Source organism: Salvelinus fontinalis, unplaced genomic scaffold (assembly GCF_029448725.1).
Source record: "Salvelinus fontinalis isolate EN_2023a unplaced genomic scaffold, ASM2944872v1 scaffold_0197, whole genome shotgun sequence".
NCBI lineage: Eukaryota > Metazoa > Chordata > Actinopteri > Salmoniformes > Salmonidae > Salvelinus > Salvelinus fontinalis.
In genome coordinates, this window is record NW_026600406.1 from 142,427 (window position 1) to 156,889 (window position 14,463).

The following is a 14,463-nucleotide window of genomic DNA, read 5'->3' on the forward strand; positions in this document are numbered from 1 at the left end:
TGCAACATCCTCCAGCATGACCGGTTTGGCGATGGGTCAGTCATGGTGTGGGGTGGCATTTCTTTGTGGGGCCGCACAGCCCTCCATGTGCTCGCCAGAGGTAGCCTGACTGCCAATAGTTACCGAGATGAGATCCTCAGACCCCTTGTGAGACCATATGCTGACACATGCACATTTGTGGCCTGCTAGAGGTCATTTTGCAGGGCTCTGGCAGTGCACCTCCTTGCACAAAGGCGGAGGTAGCGGTCCTGCTGCTGTGTTGTTGCCCTCCTACGGCCTCCTCCACGTCTCCTGGTGCACTGGCCTGTCTCCTGGTAGAGCCTCCATGCTCTGGACACTATGCTGACAGACACAGCAAACCTTTTTGCCACAGCTCGCATTGATGTGCCATCCTGGATGAACTGCACTACCTGAGCCACTTGTGTGGGTTGTAGACTCCGTCTCATGCTACCACTAGAGTGAGAGCACCGCCAGCATTCAAAAGTGACCAAAACATCAGCCAGGAAGCATAGGAACTGAGAAGTGGTCTGTGGTCACCACCTGCAGAATCACTCCTTTTTTGGGGGTGTCTTGCTAATTGCCTATAATTTCCACCTTTTGTCTATTCCATTTGCACAACAGCATGTGAAATTTATTGTCAATCAGTGTTGCTTCCTAAGTGGACAGTTTGATTTCACAGAAGTGTGATTGACTTGGAGTTACATTGTGTTGTTTAAGTGTTCCCTTTATTTTTTTGAGCAGTGTATATCTATCTTACCCTAAGCACTTATGACCTTTACCCTTCATTTTATCTTCATAATGGTGTCCTGGTCTTTCCATAGATGCACTGTAAAGCACGTATGACTTGGGCCATCTGTTAATCTTTGGTTTCCTGTATTTACCAGAATGGCAATGCACTCATGTCTGCCTTTTCCTCCTATTTTCTAATATACACCAGTCTATTGTTTAATAGTGTGATATCTACCTACATATGTAACAATAACTCCTACAATGGTAAGCTTTATAGCTAGTTACTAGCTTTATTATAGTTACAGTATATCGGGGGGCAGGTAGCCTAGCGGTTAAGAGTGTTGGGCCAGTAACTGAAAGGTCGCTGGTTTGAATCCCAGAGCCGACTAGGTGAATAATCGGTCTGTGTCCATGAGCAAGGCACTTAACCCTAATTGCTCCTGTAAGTCACTCTGGTTAAGAGCATCTGCTAAAATGACATAAAATACAGGGTACTGTAGATTATAGGCAGTACTCTTTCAGTGTTAAGAAATCTCTGTAGTCCAAGGATGGCGAGGGGAAGCTTGAAGCCTCTTGTGAGAGTATAGGAGCAGCGTGAGTAGTGCGAGAGTGTACACTGGCCAGCTGCCAGGCTTAGGGGCTCCAGGCGAGGAAGGGGAGGTGAGCCAGCAACCTGTTTTACATGTCTGGGTGTCTGCCTGGAGGCCCGGGAGCTGTGGTCTGGGGCCGTGTACAAACAAAGATATGTGTTATTGAGGTGTTTACCTGATATGACTGTTGCCATCTGGGGTCTGAAGCCTTACATAGCAGCTACTATACAGTGCATACGAAGGATTGGTCCTTGGAGCCGAATAGCAGAAGTTTTCCTCTAATTGAAGAGGGAGCCGGACTGGTATGACTATGTTGCGGCTACATACTGTACAGAGCCGCTTGTTCAAAAGTGTCTCATTTGTGTGATGTGGTGGCAGCAAGCACAATTGAAAGTTAGAAGAAAATCTAACATAAAGGACAAGTGAGTTTTGATATTAAAGTTCCAAGATGTGAGAATTCACTGTAGAACTGTATTACATTTGCATTGGGGATCATGATTAAGCACATTGACAATTGATCTGAGAAAACACTAGCCATCCAGTGGACCCAAGTACTGCAACAACTACGTTTGAACAAGGGCATTTGTAGTTTAGTTTATTTATCTTAATACACATATGGGTAATTCCACGGTTACAGAGGGATGTTGAGACTCAGATTTTTCACTTTAAAATGTATGCCAAACAAAAAACAATGTTTGCAAAGAACAGTGCAGATGCAAACGTTGGTAACAGACGGACTGCACCAACAGCACAAACTGTCATTCTGTTACCAAACTTTGCATCTGCACTGTTATACGAGTAAATGTGTTTTTGTAAAATGTTTAGTGTAAGTTAAGTCGGCAAGTTGAATGTCTGTAAGTTTGCAATCATTGGGTTTTGTTTGGCATACATTTTAAAGTGGAAAATCTTGAGTCTCAATGTCACTCTGTTTTTGTGGAATGACCCATATCTAAAAACAAGCTCTGTAGCTGCAGTGACCTATTGAACTGTCCTTACTACTCTCCTCCTCTCCCTCTCACTCCCTCCCTCACTCGCTATACCATCCCCAAACTAAAGTAGCAGCACAAACATCAAGTTAAATGTAATCATCCCATGCAGATTTTACTGTGCAGGTCCTTCAGTAATCAACGTGTAGGCTAATGAAATATTTAGTCTAATTCCATCATTCCTCGGATAACGCCAGAAATCTACAAGGATTATTTAGTAGGAAATTACTGATTAACCAGCTAAACCATTTCTGGCTCTTGATAGATTTAAGTGATCCTTTAACCACAGGTTTAGGATCAGTTGATCATCCCCACATTTGAACTTTTAGTTAATTTCTCTTAGAGGTCATGCGCTGGTCACGTCCGTACTGTACATGACTTGTGGGACGTGGAAAAGGTCTGGATGTGTGGTAGGGTGATTAAGGTTCCTGTGAACCTTTTTCCCTGGCGCAAGACAATGACCCTGGCTGGCTGTTTCCTCAGACCATCTTCCTCACTGGGAATTCTGTAATTCCCACACTCAGCTGGAATGAACACAGATTACACACACTTCCCCATAGACACAAAGACCAAAACACTCACCTCCTGAAAGATTTACAGAGACACACTTTCCACATACGCACTCCCAGATATCCACACACGTCCTGAAACAGACAGACATCCCACCAAATCCCATGGGCATCCTCAACTAATAATGTCATGTCAAGCCTGAGCAGGGAGTTGTCCACTACCCTCAAGTCAAGTTCTATCTTCAGGGGAAATGTAATAGGCTTTCAGCCTGAGCAGGTTACTAACCTTCATAGAAGAGTGAGTCTAATGATTCAACTGTAATGCTTGGCTTTCCTTTTGTTCCAGTAATTTAACATATTTTTAGACATCCTATTGATTTATCTGTTGTCTTTGAGTTTCTGGCGATTACCCTGAAAGTTCTGAAGCAACATCGACCTAAGGGAGTGCACCAGCCAGGTTCCTGATGAGATCTTGAGAAGATGGGGATGGATCGTCTACACCCTCCGAAAAGCCCCTCCATCCCCACCGGGCATAGGCATGCTCTATCCTGGAGCCCACAAGGCCCCTCCATCCCCACCGGGCATAGGCATGCTCTATCCTGGAGCCCACAAGGCCCCTCCATCCCCACCGGGCATAGGCATGCTCTATCCTGGAGCCCACAAGGCCCCTCCATCCCCACCGGGCATAGGCATGCTCTATCCTGGAGCCCACAAGGCCCCTCCATCCCCACCGGGCATAGGCATGCTCTATCCTGGAGCCCACAAGGCCCCTCCATCCCCACCGGGCATAGGCATGCTCTATCCTGGAGCCCACAAGGCCCCTCCATCCCCACCGGGCATAGGCATGCTCTATCCTGGAGCCCACAAGGCCCCTCCATCCCCACCGGGCATAGGCATGCTCTATCCTGGAGCCCACTAGGCCCCTCCATCCCCACCGGGCATAGGCATGCTCTATCCTGGAGCCCACTAGGCCCCTCCATCCCCACCGGGCATAGGCATGCTCTATCCTGGAGCCCACAAGGCCCCTCCATCCCCACCGGGCATAGGCATGCTCTATCCTGGAGCCCACAAGGCCCCTCCATCCCCACCGGGCATAGGCATGCTCTATCCTGGAGCCCACAAGGCCCCTCCATCCCCACCGGGCATAGGCATGCTCTATCCTGGAGCCCACTAGGCCCCTCCATCCCCACCGGGCATAGGCATGCTCTATCCTGGAGCCCACAAAGCCCCTCCATCCCCACCGGGCATAGGCATGCTCTATCCTGGAGCCCACAAAGCCCCTCCATCCCCACCGGGCATAGGCATGCTCTATCCTGGAGCCCACAAGGCCCCTCCATCCCCACCGGGCATAGGCATGCTCTATCCTGGAGCCCACAAAGCCCCTCCATCCCCACCGGGCATAGGCATGCTCTATCCTGGAGCCCACAAAGCCCCTCCATCCCCACCGGGCATAGGCATGCTCTATCCTGGAGCCCACAAGGCCCCTCCATCCCCACCGGGCATAGGCATGCTCTATCCTGGAGCCCACTAGGCCCCTCCATCCCCACCGGGCATAGGCATGCTCTATCCTGGAGCCCACAAAGCCCCTCCATCCCCACCGGGCATAGGCATGCTCTATCCTGGAGCCCACAAGGCCCCTCCATCCCCACCGGGCATAGGCATGCTCACAAGGGAAACGGAATAGAGCACGCCCACGCAACACTGTAGGTGGGAGCTTGAGGCAATAGAGAATCCTAGAGGCGGAAGAGGTACTTACTCAGGAACTAACAGGATTAGATACAATGTGGAACATAAGGCTTCCACAAGACAGAACTACTGCGGACGATCTTCTGCCTTTATGGAGATGGTGTTCCATGACAGACCACAGCCCTTCATCTCCTTTTCCACTGTTATTCTCCAGGTTTCCTTTTAGTCTGGAGAAAAGTACCTGAAGAAGAGTGGGATTAGGGTTGACAAATTTCAGTACTTTTCCCAAAGTTGCCAGATGTTCCAGAAATCCCAGTTGGAAGATCAGCAGGAAATCCAGAATCCTCCAACCAGGATTTCTGGAAAACCTAGGAATTTGTGAAAATTGCATACATTATGCAACCCTACATGGGATGGAGAGTCATCATCGATGGCCTATGCTCCCTGCAGGAGGGATGAGCCTGTAAAGTAATTTCAATGTTCTTCCACTTTGTTGTATGTGTAGTAGTCAGATTTTTCCCAATAGACTTCCTTTAGCTTGTGGATATAAATCCAATAACATATTGTTGATGTGGACAGTCTTTCCTAATGTATTTAGGTATTACTCTACACACAAGCATGTGCTCTAGCGTACCTACTGAGAAACAAGTTGGAAAAACTAAACTTTATCAATGAACAGTGAGTGGTTCTTCCACCTTGAAGTAGTTGTTCCATTGGTGTCAATGACAGTAACATTAAGGTATATTCAAAGCATGCATATCTCACTGCTAAGCCATTCTCTGCTCTCTTTCACTCCATCTTGCCTTCCTCTCTATCTCACCTGCTCTCTCTCTCCTCTCTCCATCTTCTCTTTCCCTGTCTCACTCCTCCTTCTCTCTCCCTGTCTCACACCTCCCTCTCTCTCCCCGTCTCACCCCTCCCTCTCTCTCCCCGTCTCACCCCTCCCTCTCTCTCCCTGTCTCACCCCTCCTCTTTGTTGCAGCATTGATAACGTTCTCAGCCTTCATTATCCCAATTCCTTACAATTCTGAAGATGGACCGCTACTGGCACACACTCACCCCATGTCTCAGCGGATGGAGGTCATTGTAGAGGAAATGGAAGCCCTCACCTGGAACTGGCCTCACACTGAGGGAGTTCCTGACAACTGTTGATCAGGCCTCACACTGAGGGAGTTCCTGACAACTGTTGATCAGGCCTCACACTGAGGGAGTTCCTGACAACTGTTGATCAGGCCTCACACTGAGGGAGTTCCTGACAACTGTTGATCAGGCCTCACACTGAGGGAGTTCCTGACAACTGTTGATCAGGCCTCACACTGAGGGAGTTCCTGAGAACTTTGGAGCAGGAGCTCCCTATCTGACATGTTTTCCAAAAATGGCGAATGCACTCACTGACTCAGTTGTTCTCTATAGCAACACAACACACTGCCAGAGGAGGGTTGGTAGCGGGGAAGGAGAGGAGAGAGGAGGGTTGGTAGGGGGGAAGGAGAGGAGGGTTGGTAGGGGGGAAGGAGAGGAGGGTTGGTAGGGGGGAAGGAGAGGAGGGTTGGTAGGGGGGAAGGAGAGGAGGGTTGGTAGGGGGGAAGGAGAGGAGGGTTGGTAGGGGGGAAGGAGAGGAGGGTTGGTAGGGGGGAAGGAGAGGAGGGTTGGTAGGGGGGAAGAAGAGGAGGGTTGGTAGGGGAAGAAGGAGAGGAGGGTTGGTAGGGGGGAAGGAGAGGAGGGTTGGTAGGGGGGAAGGAGAGGGAGGAGGTGGATGGAAGGAGGGGAGGGTTGGTAGGGGGAAGGAGAGGAGGGTTGGTAGGGGGGAAGGAGAGGAGGGTTGGTAGGGGGGAAGGAGAGGAGGGTTGGTAGGGGGGAAGGAGAGGAGGGTTGGTAGGGGGGAAGGAGAGGGAGGAGGTGGATGGAAGGAGGGGAGGGTTGGTAGGGGGGAAGGAGAGGAGGGTTGGTAGGGGGAAGGAGAGGAGGGTTGGTAGGGGGGAAGGAGAGGAGGGTTGGTAGGGGGGAAGGAGAGGAGGGTTGGTAGGGGGGAAGGAGAGGAGGTTTGGTATGGGGAAGGAGAGGGAGGAGGTGGATGGAAGGAGGGGTTTCAGGCAACGTTTCATAATCAACTGATTAAAAGTAATTATATAGTTAATAGTCTATTCATAACTCTGTTTGTAGCCTTGATCATTTAAACAGGAAATAGGCTAATTATTCAGCAGTGTTTATCCTACTCATCTATCGAGACTTCGGGTGGAAAGAGGAGATTGGAAGGGGGGAAGGCGAGGGAGGAGGGAAGGTGAGGGGGGGGGGGGGGGGGTGGAAGGATGGAAGGAGGGAACGAGGGGGGTAGAAGGAGGGAATGAAGGGTGAGGGGACACAGGGACCAGTGTTCCTTCTAGTTCCTCTCGATCAGTAGCCTAAAGTAACTCTCTCTCTCACACTCTCACTCCCTCTCTCACTCTCTCACTCACACACACACACATATATGCACAGGAGGTGGTCAGAGTTGTTCAAATTTAGAGATGACACATTGTGTTTCTTCTGTGATTTATCTTTCCTTTGGATTGTCCATTTTCGACACAATCTTGCATGAAGAGTTTTAATTGGACATACATTGCCAGGTGGTTTAAAATGATTTTTGTTTGCTGCTTAAATTTTTTAGGCTATTGGTTTATTTTTGATTCTTTTAACATTTAGGCTACCCATGCTGTACGTTATGCAAGTAACGGCGGGAGATCGGCATAGTCTAGTAACTAGAAACCCTGGTCTAGTTGAACACCTGTATAGATAACGTTCTAACACCGTAAATGCCGGGTGCTCAGCCCGGCCATGTGAATTCAAATGTCCTCTCACAACGACACAGGGAGAGAGCGAGGAGGAGAGGGAGGTCTGTAACGTTCTCCTATTAGCCGGTGCGACTGACAGCCAACATTTCAGTGAGGATAATCCGTCTCCAGCAACAACAAGGAGGCTAGGCCAAATATGTGCGCCGTATTTAATGAGGACCTCTGACTGTGTGGAAATTACATTACTATAGTATACTTTTTGATTGCGATAGTAGGCCTATCATGCATTTTTGAAAACGCATCGTTGTCTATACTGTGATACAGTATGTTCAAGCGGAGATGGGAGCTGTATAGCAGTGAGGAGCTAGATTTTATGCAAACGCGACTTTTTGGCATTTTACACTTAATTAACTTGGAGCATGCCTCGGTGCCACAGTGTCTCGGTATTAGGTAAACATGACGGGGCCGGCTGCCAAACGCCGGTGATAATTCCCCCAGCACTGTCCCTTGTTCCTGCTCTGAAGTTAGAGTACTAATGTCTGACAGACGCACGACGCTCTTTAGATCTGGCCGGTCTCACTTTATTCACTTATCAGTCGGTATTGATCAGGCAACGTTTCATAATCAACTGATTAAAAATAATTCTATAGTTCATAGTCTATTCATAACTATGTTTATAGCCTTGATAATTTAAACGGGAAACAGGCTAATTATTGAGCAGTGTTTAGCCGACTCATCTACGGAGACTTCACCTCAGCCATCCTATCTCGAAATATACACAGCCTGTATACAGTTTCATTGCTCAAATCCCATTTAACAGCGGCCCCTACGGATGAATACTGGGACATATTTTACAGTATTTCCCAGCAGCCCTATTCATCCTGATAGCAGCTGCTTACAGGGATAGGACAGTTCCAATGAGGTGGTCTTTATGTTGCGTAAGGCTATGGCAGTACTCAGCGGGGATTCCTGAAGGCTAACTGGCCGGCTATCCAGACTTGATCCAGACTAAGCTTTTGGTTGACGGGTGGGTTTGACTTAAACAGTGTCTAACCAGAAAGAAGTATGTTAACTTTGGTATTGTCTATATCAGTGGTTCCCAGACTTTTATAGTCCCGTACCCCTTCAAACGTTCAACCTCCAGCTGCGTACCCCTTCAAACGTTCAACCTCCAGCTGCGTACCCCTTCAAACGTTCAACCTCCAGCTGCGTACCCCTTCTAGCAGCAGCGTCAGCGCACTCTCAAATGTGTTTTGTTGTTGCCATCATTGTAAGCCTGCCACACACACACACCCTATACATACATGTATTAAACATAAGAATGAGTGTGCGTTTTTGTCACAAACCCGCTGCTCTTTATTTAACCATCTTACATATAAAACCTTATTTGTTCATCGAAAATTGTGAATAACTCACCACAGGTTAATGAGAAGGGTATGCATGAAAGGATGCACATAACTGCAATGTTGCGTTGTATTGGAGAGTCTCCGTCTTAAATCATTTTCCACACAGTCTGTGCCTGTATTTAGTTTTCATGCTAGTGAGGGCCGAGAATCCATTCTCACATACTGTAGTAACTGTAGGTACGGGGTTGCAAAGGGCATCAGTGTCTTAACAGCACGATTTGCCAAGGGTAGGATACTCTGAGCGCAGCCCAATCCAGAAATCTGACAGTGGCTTCTGATTAAATTCAATTTTCACAGAACCGTTTGTTGAAATTTCGGTGAGGCTCTCTTGTTCAGATATTGGTAAGTGGACTGGAGGCAGGGCATGAAAGGGATAACAAATCCAGTTGTTTGTGTCATCTGTTTCAGGAAAGTACCTGCGTAACTGCTCACCCAACTCACTCAGGTGCTTCGCTATATCACATTTAACATTGTCCGTAAGCTTGAGTTCATTTGCACAAATAAATCATACAATGATGGAAAGACCTGTGTGTTGTCCTTGTTAATGCAGACAGAGAAGAGCTCCAACCTCTTAATCATAGCCTCAATTTTGTACCGCACATTTAATTTATTTGTGGAAAGTCCCTGTAATCCTAGATTCAGATCATTCAGGCGAGAAAAAACAAGAAACTCGTCATCATGCAAGCGGTCAGACAAATTAAAATTATGGTCAGTAAAGAACTTTAAACTCGTCTCTCAATTTCAAAAAACGTGTCAATACTTTGCCCCTAGATAACCAGCATATGTTGTAAAAGCGTTACATGGTCGCTGCTCATATCATTGCATAGTGCAGAAAATACACGAGAGTTCAGGGGCCTTGCTTTAACAAAGTTAACCATTTTCACTGTAGTGTCCCAAAACATCTTTCAAGCTGTCAGGCATTCGCCTCTTGGTGGATGCTGCAGTGTACCCAAGTGGCGTCAGGAGAAACTGCTTGCATGCCATTACCACTCCACTATGTCTCCCTGTCATGGCATTTGTGCCATCAGTGCAGATACCAACATGAGCAGCAGCTACGTTTGGTTACATTCGGACGGTTAGTGGAATTCCCGCGAGAGAGTAACGGTTAATGTGATTGGATGTTAATTATTTGACTAGGCTATCTGTATTTGACATTGTGTTGTTATTTCTCTGAACACTAGATGGTTTCATTTTATTTTTGGCAGTGAAACAAGGCTAATCAGGCGAGACAAAAAACTCACCCAAATATATAGCCCCATTGGAAAATATAAATGGACTGTTTTTTAATAAATACAAAAAAGGTGAATCACATTTTTATTTGGTGTACCACCAACGGCATTGTCCAGTTTGGGAATACCTGGTCTATAGAACCCCCCCCCCAAAAAAATGCTATTGCTTGCTTCATATATGACACCCCTAAAGGTTTTATATGGAACCTTTTTGTAGGGTTCCTTGATCAGAACCGCAGGTTTTATTTTTCACTGAACCTAAATTGCTTCTATATAGCGTCCTTGGGTTCCATATAGCAGCCTGGCCTCATAGAGTAGACGTAACAGCAAAAGTAAATCCTGAAAACTCAAATTAGAATGATATGTTACTTTTGGTATGGTTACATTAAACAGAAGGTATCTTAGGGAAAAGGAGGGTGGTTAGGGTTAGGTTTAGCTAAAAGGGTTAAAGTTAGGGGTAGGGGTAGCTAACATGCTAAGTATACTGAACAACTATATAAATGCAAAATGTTAAGTGTTGATCCCATGTTTCCTGAGATGAAATAAAAGATCCCAGAAATTTTTCAGATGCTACAAAAAGCTTATTTCTCTCAAATTTTGTGTACAAAATTTGTTTACATCCCTGTTAGTGAGCATTTATCCTTTGCCAAGACAATCCATCCACCTGACAGGTGTGGCATATCAAGAAGTTGGTTAAACAGCATCATTACACAGTTGCACCTTGTGCGGGGGACAATAAAAGGCCACTATAAAATTTGCAGTTTTGTCACACAACCCAATGCCACAGATCTCTCAAGGTTTGAGGGAGCATGCAATCGGTATGCTGACTGCGGGAATGTCCACCAGAGCTGTTGCCAGATAATTTAATGTTAATTTCTCTACCATAAGCCACCTCCAATGTTGTTTTAGAGAATTTGGCAGTACGTCCAACTGGCCTCACAACTGCAGACCCGTGTGGCTCAGTTGGTCGAGCAATGGCGCTTGCAATGCCAGGGTTGTGGGTTCGATTCCCATGGGGGACCAGTATGGGAAAAAAGTATGAAAATGTATGCACTCACTGCTGTAAGTTGCTCTGGATGAGAGCGTCTGCTAAATTACTAAAATGTAAATGTGTGGGCGAGTGGTTTGCTGATGTCAATGCTGTGAACAGAGTGACCCGCGGTGGGGTTATGGTTTGGGTAGGCATAAGCTATGGACAATGAAAACAATTGCATTTTATCAATGGCAATTTGAATGCACAGAGATACCGTGATGAGATCCTGAGGCCCATTGTCGTGCCATTCATCTGCCAACATCACCTCATGTTTCAGCATGATAATTGCAAGGAAGCTGAAAATATCCTAGTTCTTCCATAGCCTGCATACTCACCAGACATGTCACCCATTGAGCACGTTTGGGATGCTCTGGATCGACAGCGTGTTCCATTTCCCGCCAATATCCAGCAACTTCACACAGCCATTGAGGAGTGGGACAACATTCCACAGGCCACAATCAACAGCCTTATCAACTTTTTGCGAAGGAGATGTGCCGGGCTGCATGAAGCAAATACTGGTCACACCAGATACTGACTGGTTTTCTGATCCACACCCCTACCTTTTTCTTTAACGTATCTGTGATTAACATACGAGTATCTGTGTTCCCAGTCATGTGAAATCCATAGATTAGGACCCAATTCATTGATTTAAATGGATGATTTCCTTATATGAACTGTAACTCTATAAAATCTTTGAAATTATTGCATGTTGCGTTTATATTTTTGTTCAGTATAGTTGCAACGTAGCTAAAAAGTAGTGAGTAGTTGAAAAGTTGCTAATTAGCTAAAATGTTAAAGTTTTCTGTGATGAGATTTGAACTCACAACCTTTGGGTTGCTAGACTTTCGCAAACGTCTAGCAACCCCCAAAAAGGTTGCGTGCTCGAATCTCATCACAGAAAACTTTTGTATGTTAGCTATTTAGCAATTTTTCAACTACTTACTACTTTTTAGCTACGTTGCAACTACTTAGCATGTTAGCTAACCCTTCCCCTAACCTTAACCCTTTTAGCTAACCCTTCCCCTAACCTTAACCCTTTTAGCTAACCCTTCACCTAACCTTACCTTATCCCTTTAACCTAACTCCTAATCTTAACCCTAACCTTAACCTTAACCCTTAGCCTAGCTAATGTTAGCATTTTGCACCTAGAAAATGTTAGCCACAACAAATGGGAATTCGTAACATATCTAAGTTTCGCAAATTTGTAAGAAATTGTATATTTTCCAAATTCGTAACATACTGTATGTTTAAAAAAAACATAACATATGAATTGTATTTCGCACATATCATACAAAATGGGAGATGGACAACAACAAATTAGTACATACCATACGAAATCTTGCATATTTTACTAAATGGAGCATCTCGAATTTACATGCAGAATAATACGAAATGCTCTGAGAGCTGGTTGCAAAGGGTGCCATATATGAAGCAAGCAGAACCCTTGTTGGTTCTATACAGAACCTTTTTTCTAAGAATGTAAACATTCTAGCCTAGTCGACAAGAGACCTTTGAGTTTCAAAGCTCCATTTCATGGTTTCAACCTCCTCAACCATAGCAGGACAGTTACGAAACTCCCATGTTTGACCTGTAAGCTAATGTACAGACAGGAACAAGAGAGAGATGGGAAGGGCGGTATGGAGAGAAATAAGAATGGAGAGGAAAACATAGAGAAAGAGATGGCGAGGGACAGCGATAGGATAAAAACCTGAGAGAGAGAGATGGGTGGGTAGTGAGAAAGATGGGTGGGCGGGTAGTGAGAAGAGTGGTCTCGTGTGGCTCAGTTGGTAGAGCATGGCGCTTGCAATGCCAGGGTTGTGGGTTCAATTCCCATGGGGGGACCAGGGTTCAATTCCCACGGGGGGACCAGGATGAATATGTATGAACTTTCCAATTTTTGTAAGTCGCTCTGGATAAGAGCGTCTGCTAAATGACTTAAATGTAAATGTAAGAGGGGTGGGTGTGTGCAGAGGGGACTGGGAGTGGAGTAGAGGAAAGAAGAGAAGGGATAAAGGTGTGGGTCATGCGGATATAGGTGGCAAGGCAGACAGGGGAAATTCCAGTGCACCAATCAAACACTCACACAGTATTTCTACTGGCAGCTGATGTTCCCGAGCACCAAGTCACATCACCAGTAGTGTAGGCTACAATATACATCTCTGCGGAAATCCCACTTTCATGTTTCCATAGCCTAATTAATGCATATTTTAAACACATTTCAAGTTACTGGCCCTACATCAAAATGCACTTGCAACGTAGGCCTACACATTTGCCTCCAATGATCAAAATTATTTTATACATTTTTCAGTCCTCCTAGAATAGCGCTAAAGTAGGCTTTATAGATTGTATCTATAATAGGCTTCCGACAATGGAATGATAGAAATGGCTTAGAAATGAACCGGACCAATGAGTGTGCGGTGGGCGTGTCCTCCTGCCTCTGCTGGTGTAAACAGCGTGTTCAGAAGCGCCAGGCTCGCGCGGAGCGGAGATGAGTGTATAAATACCAGAGTGCCTCTTCTCTCCGCTATACCAGACCTGACACATAACCTAATTGTCCCTGTCACATCTCCCGTGTGTCCTCACCAAGACCGCACTTCCCGAAGGAGTCGACTAGACAACGGTTGGTTTATTCTACAGGTTGGTGCGTCTCTCGATCTCCGTGGAGTTTATAAGCTAACTACTAAACCTTTTGGGGATTTAAAAACAACTCCAGCTCGCCGCGCGCCTCTCTTTTACTCTTCGCTAGGCTCTTACTCTAGTGGCAAAGCCAAAGCCACCGGTGTATCGGTAGTCTAGCCTGCTAATAGGAATACAACAGACTGTTTTGGGTCGTTGTGGACTGTACATGCTGCAGAAAGGAGCGGCCAGTGCCAGCTGTGGCTGTAAGGACCAGAGGTGTTTGTTTTCAAGGTGCGCCTTTTTGCGGTTCGTTCCAGCTCATCTCCTCCCGGTGCCATTTATCAGTGTCAAAATAAATCGGGCTACAAAATATACATGTATCACTATATGTAATTAATGCAATCTACACAATGCCATCCTTATAGACTTTGACGGTGCATGACAGCAACAATGGTACGGTGTCTGTGCGTTAACGACCTTATCATGAACCAACACGTTTCACCGGGCAAGCAAGCACAACTCGCGCAAGTGGTAGCATTGTTAAAACCACAAATTCTATTTATAGGGCTGGTCCGTGCATGATGTTGTATAATACGATACTGTGCAGCAAGGGTAGCCTATGTTGTGTATATTCACGCGCTCCGTTCGCATGTGCCACTGTATCTTGCGCTCGCTTCTCGTAACGTGCGCGCCCGGTTTCGCTGCCCGAGGGGGCATCAAGTGCACAGTCATCAGGTATGTGTTTTTTTATATTCTTCCAACAACATTCCGTCATTTTCAACATGTCTATATATGATTCAAGTTGTATTGCTGATAATAGTTCAGTGTTGTTCAGATTGATGCGCCCATACAGGAACCTATAGCTAATCGGTGATTATATTGAACTCAGTCAGTATTGGTGAGGTAAG

General features: G+C 46.1%; 1 protein-coding gene across 6 annotated transcripts in view; it reads left to right on the top strand.

Annotated features, from left to right (window-relative positions):
* The first annotated feature begins 13,392 nt into the window (after window positions 1-13,392).
* Window positions 13,393-14,463, top strand: part of LOC129844356 (cell migration-inducing and hyaluronan-binding protein-like) — a 135,093-nt gene continuing 134,022 nt past the window's right edge. For 3 of the 6 annotated variants that reach the window (XM_055912673.1, XM_055912670.1, XM_055912671.1), the window contains exon 1: window positions 13,393-13,573. The gene's annotated coding sequence lies outside the window, so the exon portion shown is untranslated. Of the gene's footprint in view, window positions 13,574-13,593; window positions 13,847-13,892; window positions 14,291-14,463 lie in introns of those variants that run through there. The other 3 variants (XM_055912675.1, XM_055912674.1, XM_055912672.1) reach the window with 3 other exon arrangements.